This window comes from Salmo trutta, chromosome 3, assembly GCF_901001165.1.
Source record: "Salmo trutta chromosome 3, fSalTru1.1, whole genome shotgun sequence".
Taxonomy (NCBI): Eukaryota; Metazoa; Chordata; class Actinopteri; order Salmoniformes; family Salmonidae; genus Salmo; species Salmo trutta.
In genome coordinates, this window is record NC_042959.1 from 12,434,154 (window position 1) to 12,441,796 (window position 7,643).

Below are 7,643 nucleotides of genomic sequence, written 5' to 3' on the forward strand. Positions count from 1 at the left end.
GCTATTGGAGTGCGAGTTATTGCGCTTTGGGAAGTTTGCAAGTTCAATTAAGGTTGTCCCATTGGGTTCCAAACACCCGGGTCTGAAACAGGTTATGACGTTTCGGCGACAGGTGTTTATGTTTTTGGACTCACCGGAACAGACTTTGGAGGTATCATATACAGATGAAGTCGGAAGTTTACATACACTTAGGATTGAGTCATTAAAACTCGATTTTCAACCACTCCACAAATTTCTTGTTTTAACAAACTATAGTTTTGGCAAGTCGGTTAGGACATCTACTTTGTGCATGACACAAGTAATTTTTCCAACAATTGTTAAAAATGTAAAATTCACTTTATCACAATTCCAGTGGGTCAGACATTTACATACACTAGGTTGACAGAAAATGATGTCATGGCTTTAGAAGCTTCTGATAGGCTAATTGACATCATTTGAGTCAATTTGAGGTGTACCTGTGAATGTTTTTCAAGGCCTACCTTCAAACTCAGTGCCTCTTTGCTTGACATCATGGGAAAATCCAAGGAAATCAGCCAAGACCGCAGAAATACAATTGTAGACCTCCACAAGTCTGGTTCATCCTTTCCAAACACCTGAAGGTACCACATTCAACTGTACAAACAATAGTACGCAAGTATACACACCATGGGAACTCACAGCCGTCATAGCGCTCAGCAAGGAAATGCGTTCTGTCTCCTAGAGATGAACATACTTTGGTGAGAAAAGTGCAAATCAATCCCAGAACAACAGCAAAGGACCTTGTGAAGATGCTGGAGGAAACAGGTACAAAAGTATCTATAGCCACAGTAAAACAAGTCCTATATCGACATAACCTGAAAGGCCGCTCAGCAAGGAAGAAGCCACTGCTCCAAACCCGCCATTAAAAAGCCAGACTACGGTTTGCAACTGCACATGGGGACAAAGATTGTACTTTTTGGAGAAATGTCCTCTGGTCTGATGAAACAAAAATACAATTGTTTGGCCATAATGACCATCATTGTGTTTGGAGGAAAAAGGGGGAGGCTTGCAAGCAGAAGAACACCATCCCAACCGTGAAGCATGGGGGTGGCAGCATCATGTTGTGAGGGTGCTTTGCTGCAGGAGGGACTGGTGCAGTTCACAAAATAGAAGGCATCATGTGGAATGAAAGTTATGTGGACATTAACCTCTTTGGGCTAGGGGGCACAATTTTCACGTCCTGATGAAAAGCATGCCCAAAGTAAACTGCCTGTTACTCAGGCCCATATAATTGGTAGATTTGGATAGAAAACATTCTAAAGTTTCTAAAACTGTTAAAATAATGTCTGTGAGTATAACAGAACTTATTTGGCAGGCGAAACACCGAGGACAAACCATCCAGGAATTTTTTTTTTAGGTCACTGTGTTTTCAATTCGTTTTCTATGGGAAACTATATTTATGAGGCACCTGGTTGCAGTTCCTATGGTACCACTAGATGTCAACAGTCTTTAGAAATTGGTTGATGTTTTTCTTTTGAGAAATGAAGAAGTAGGGCTGTTCATTGTGAGTGTCAAGCCAAGTGGACTCTATTGTTTGTTGTGCGCAACCTGGAGCTCGCTCCACGTTGTTTTTATCCGCTATTGAACACAGTATATTCCGTCTTAAATTTTATTGATTATTTACGTTTTAGGATACCTAAGGTTGTATTAGGAAAGTTGTTTGAAATGTTTGGACCAAGTTTACAGGTAACTTATTAGATAATTTGCAGTCATGTTGTGCGAGTTGGAACCAGTGTATTTCTGAATCAAACGTGCCAAATAAATGGACATTTTGGGGATATAAAGAAGGAATTTATCGAACAAAAGGACCATTTGTCATGTTTCTGGGACATTTTGGAGTGCCAACAGAAGATCTTCAACGGTAAGACATTAGTTATATCGTTATTTCTGCCTTTCGTGTCGCACCTCCCTGGTTGAAATATGTTTGTCATGCATTTGTATGATGGGACGCTGTCCTCAGATAATCGCATGGTTTGCTTTCACCGTAAAGTCTTTTTGAAATCTGACACTTCGGCTGGATTAACAAGAAGTTAAGCTTTATTTTGATGTATTGCACTTGTGATTTTATGAAAGTTAAATATTTCGAATAATTTAATTTGAATTTCGCGCTCTGCAATTTCACCGGATGTTGTCGAGATGTTCCGCTAGCGGCATGTCTAGCCGTAACAGATTTTAAGGACAACAAAGTCAAGGTATTGGAGTGACATCACAAAGCCCTAACCTCAATCCCATAGAAAATTTGTGGGCAGAACTGAAAAATCGTCTGCGAGCAAGGAGGCCTACAAACCTGACTCAGTTACACCAGATCTGTCAGGAGGAATGGGCCAACATTCACCCAACTTATTATGGGAAGCTTGTGGAAGGCTACCCGAAACGTTTGACCCAAGTTCAACAATTTAAAGACAATGCTACAAAATATTAATTGAGTCTATGTAAACTTCTGACCCACTGGGAATGTGATGAAATAAATAAAAGCAGAAATAAATCATTCTCTCTATTATCATTCTGACATTTCACATTCTTAAAATAAAGAGGTGATCCTAACTGACCTAAGACAGGGCATTTTTACTAGGATTAAATGTCAGGAATTGTGAAAAACTGAGTTTAAATGTATTTGGCTAAGGTGTATGTAAACCTCCGACTTCAACTGTATATGGCTTATGCTAGTACGGGTAGTCAAAACTGTGTTTTGAGTGTGGGGATGTTGGCCATAAGCGACATGCTTGCCCGAAAAGCGAGAAGGCGGAGGGAGGAACTCAGGTGGTCCTTGTAACGCCTGGGCCCACTGATGTTGGGAGAGGTGGGCCGACAGTGGTAGAGCAGCCACAAGCACCTGTTGCTGAGGAACAAGTTATCTGTGTTGAGGGTACTGAATTGCAGCTTATACCAGAGGGGAACATAACATCTGTCATGCAGAAAAATATTGTTGTAGGATGTGTCGTGTCTTTGGCTATGCCGGATTAAGTGATATGACATGCTATTCTATAAAATCCTTTCTCTGTAATTAATATTACCTGATTAAGCTAATCATGTAAATGTAATTAACTAGAAAGTCGGGGCACCACGAAAGAGTGTTTATAGAGCTGTTATCTTCCGAATAAACTCTGAAAGACCTAGTAATATTTTACATCAATAGCAGTCAGTATTAATCGTCACCTTATTTCAGTCTCATCTGAAAGTTGTAAATTCTTGGTTATCGTCACGAACCCTGGCTAACAAGTTGAATCAGCAATACAAAATTGGGTTTAATTATTTATTTCCTAAATACCTAACTAATCACATAGAATTACATATACACAGAATGCAAATTATGTCATACAGAAAACGTCCCTGGTGGACGGAACCTGTATGATGGCTTGTTACACAAAGAGAGGGGGTTGGGCTTGAATGAAAGAGCGGGAAGACTGAGAAACAAAGGGAGAAGCTGTGCTATCGTAAATACAGTATCTTATGCATTCTAAATTACCGCCCAATTGGAAAAGAAAATGCAATAAATATTTACTCTGAGCTGCGCTTCGGTAGGTTGGTCATAGATGCTGGCCGTGTTGGCCAACAGAGATCTTCCTGTCCTTGGAAGATTGGTAAATTGGATACGTTGTAGTATCTTCGTTGTGTGTTAGACTGGATACGTCGTCCGTCCTTTCCTATCCCACGTTTACAGCTGCTGTTGCTAACTCAACGGCTAGGAGGTCTCACTTCTTTAGTGAAAAAGAGTTCAAAGTTCATACCATTCACAACCAAAGCTCACGCTGAGGTTGGCTTAGTTCTGTAGTTGACATGTTAGTCCTTTTTAGCGTGGAACCGTCGTCCTCACGTCCTCAGAACAGGAGGTTACATTTTCGTCAAGGGCTTATATAGTGGAGGGAGAGAAGGGTGTGTTTCATAGTTTATAACCCATGTCTCTTCACAGGGGCGGGCCACTGATTGAGCAGGGCTCTAACCTTATGAAAACCCAATATTTCTCATTTGGAAGCTAAAATTACATTTAATCTTATCACAAATAGTTTCATATTCAAACATTTAATTTGCACAACAATCCCATGTGAATCTGACAACTAGAGTGTGTAGACTTTCCCAGATACAGTTTATGTCGTCCTGTCATCAGTCATAATGTCTCAGATGACAACCGAACAGACATTATATACATTAAGTACCAACGCATATTTTCAACTGGTTCTATTATCGAAATATGGTTCCTTTCACCCACTTGTTTGATGTTCCCAGACTCTCTATGTTTAACAAAGGCTATTCAAGAGTCCTTCAGTAGAGTCAGAGAGAGAGGGAAGGGAGAAAGGTATTTATGGGGGGGGGTCATAAACCTTACCCACAGGCCAACGTCATGACAGAGGTAAGGACGGATTGGAAGAGCCATTTCCCCAGACTGTGAGGAGATGCCCAGTACGAGTTATGGTGTACAGGAGGGGGTTCAGGTGGGGCTAGTCTCCCAGGTAGTGAAGGAGATGTGGAGAGTGATGGGGTGCAAGTGGGGAGTGTTGAGACAGATGTGGCTGAGGGGAGTCAGGGGTCTGTGGCCTCAGTTGAGGAGGATCAGGAGAAGTGGGTGACAGAAGCAAAATGACCACCTTTTACCGCGATGTGCTTGGCAAAATTTTGCGTCACAAACAGTTTGAAGAAGGATGTAAGGCAACTTGTAAGGGCCCTAATGATGGAAAATGGAGCAAGACAACGGTCGGCTTTGGGCCAGATGTTGATGACTTTGTGGCTGAACTGATCTACAATTATGGAGTGGGAGAATATCGCCTAGGCAATGACTTCCTCGGTTTGACTCTGCAGTCTAGCCAGGCTGTCAGCAATGCTAAGCGGCTTGGTTGGCCCCTCAATGAGGTTGGAAAGGGCCTCTATCTGGCTTAGTTCCCGGGAGGTTATCGCTTCTACCTAGTGGACAAAGAACAGCCTCCCAATGACCCTGTACAGAAGGTGTGTCTGGCAGGGTCTAACCTGCAGAAATCAGTGCACTGCTGCTCCTCCCTTCTGGGGATGAAGGTGAAAGAGAGCAATGAGGAGAAGAAGACTGCTGATGGGATTCACAGACACTCAGTGTAAACTAGAGCTTCACAACATTGTTGGGACAGTAGATCATGGGACAGCCTTGGGGGCGGATAGCATTCTCCTGTTCACGTGAGCAGTTGGCATATCTTGAAGCCTTGATGACAAAAGGAAACCATGCAATCTTTACTGTCTTAGTTAGCCTGGACACCCCTGGGAAGGCTTGGTTAGCCTGGACACCCCTGGGAAGGCTTGGTTAGCCTGGACACCCCTGGGAAGGCTTGGTTAGCCTGGACACCCCTGGGAAGGCTTGGTTAGCCTGGAAACCCCTGGGAAGGCTTGGTTAGCCTGGACACCCCTGGGAAGGCTTGGTTAGCCTGGACACCCCTGGGAAGGCTTGGTTAGCCTGGACACCCCTGGGAAGGCTTGGTTAGCCTGGACACCCCTGTGAAGGCTTGGTTAGCCTGGACACCCCTGGGAAGGCTTGGTTAGCCTGGACACCCCTGGGAAGGCTTGGTTAGCCTGGAAACCCCTGGGAAGGCTTGGTAAGCCTGGACAGCCCTGGGAAGGCTTGGTTAGCCTGGACACCCCTGGGAAGGCTTGGTTAGCCTGGACACCCCTGGGAAGGCTTGGTTAGCCTGGACACCCCTGGGAAGGCTTGGTTAGCCTGGACACCCCTGGGAAGGCTTGGTTAGCCTGGACACCCCTGGGAAGGCTTGGTTAGCCTGGACACCCCTGGGAAGGCTTGGTTAGCCTGGACACCCCTGGGAAGGCTTGGTTAGCCTGGAAACCCCTGGGAAGGCTTGGTTAGCCTGGACACCCCTGGGAAGGCTTGGTTAGCCTGGACACCCCTGGGAAGGCTTGGTTAGCCTGGACACCCCTGGGAAGGCTTGGTTAGCCTGGACACCCCTGGGAAGGCTTGGTTAGCCTGGACACCCCTGGGAAGGCTTGGTTAGCCTTGAAACCCCTGGGAAGGCTTGGTAAGCCTGGACAGCCCTGGGAAGGCTTGGTTAGCCTGGACACCCCTGGGAAGGCTTGGTTAGCCTGGACACCCCTGGGAAGGCTTGGTTAGCCTGGACACCCCTGGGAAGGCTTGGTTAGCCTGGACCACCCCTGGGGAAGCCTTGGTTAGCCTGGACACCCCTGGGAGGCTTGGGTTAGCCTGGACCCCCATGGGGGGCTGGTTAGCCTTACACCCTGGGAAGGTTGGTTTAGCCTGACACCCCTGGGAAGGCTTGTTAGCCTGGACACCCATGGGAAGGCTTGGTTAGCCTGGACACCCCTGGGAAGGCTTGGTTAGCCTGGACACCCCTGGGAAGGCTTGGTTAGCCTCTCTCTCTCTCTCTCTCTCTCTCTCTCTCTCTCTCTCTCTTTCTCTCTCTCTCTCTCTCTCTCTCTCTCTCTCTCTCTCTCTCTGTTTCTGTCTCCCTTTCTCTCTCTCTCGCTCTCTCTCTCTCTCTCTCTGTTTCTGTCTCTCTGTCTCTCTTTCTCCATCTCTCTCTCTGTTTCTGTCTCTTTTTCTCTCTTTACTCCCCTTTCTCTTCCCTCTAACAGAAGAGAGGAATATAATAACATGTATTCATACCAGCTTCTTGTCTAACTGACTCATAATGAGCTAACAGCTTACATCACACACAACTGAGAGAGAAAGAAAGAGAGAGAAAGAGAAGAGAGAGAATATAGAGACGGAAAGAGAGAGTAACCTTCTTTTGACAGGTCTTTGAAGTGGTCATAAATAGCCTATACCCTTCCTTTATTGACACACAACATAATGATTTGCTTGATTGCTTGAGTTTCTTGGTGGCTAGCTTGGAAACATCCTAACACTGATTTTGATTGAATGGATACAGCACATTCCAACTGCCGCCTGACGCCTTCACTTGTTTCTCATCTCCATGACGACCATCTCTTCATTCTCTCCTCTCTTCTTTATTCCTGTCTTTTTCTCCTCATGCTAATTAAAGATTACATCAACCAGCGCTCTGTTATTTACTGACCCCTACACTCTTAGAAAAAATAGCTCCAAAAGTGTTCTTCGTCTGACCCCATAACATAACCCTTTTTGGTTCCAGTTGGAACCATTTTTGGTTCCAGGTATAACTCTTTTGGGTTCCATGTAGAACTCCCTGTTGAAAGGGTACTGCATGGAACCCATAAAGGTTTTACCTGGAACCAAAAAGAGTTCTTCAAAGGGTTCTGCTATAGGGACAGCCGAAGAACCCTTTTAGGTTCTAGATAGCACCTTTGTTTCTAAGAGTGTACCTGCTGCACACTGGAGATTTGAGAGGATTACATAGGTGTAGGCAATAAATTGTCATGTCTCTCTCTCTCGTGCTCTCTTTCCCATCTCTGCCTCTCTCTCATCTCTCTCATTCTCTCTCTCTCTCTCTCTCTGTCTGTATCTCTCTCTACACACTACAGTACTGTACTCCACAGTCATATCAGAGATAAACACAACAGTAAAATACTCTAAAGTCATATCAGAGATAAACACGACAGTACTGTAGTCCAGCCATATCAGAGATAAACATGACAGTACTGTACTCCAGTCATAACAGAGATAAACATGACAGTACTGTATTCCAGCCATATCAGAGATAAACATGACAGTACTGTAC

General features: G+C 44.9%; 1 pseudogene; it reads left to right on the plus strand.

Moving 5' to 3' along the window:
* The first annotated feature begins 4,593 nt into the window (after window positions 1-4,593).
* Window positions 4,594-5,463, plus strand: LOC115164039 (glyoxalase domain-containing protein 4 pseudogene; annotated as a pseudogene).
* The last annotated feature ends 2,180 nt before the right edge of the window (window positions 5,464-7,643 follow it).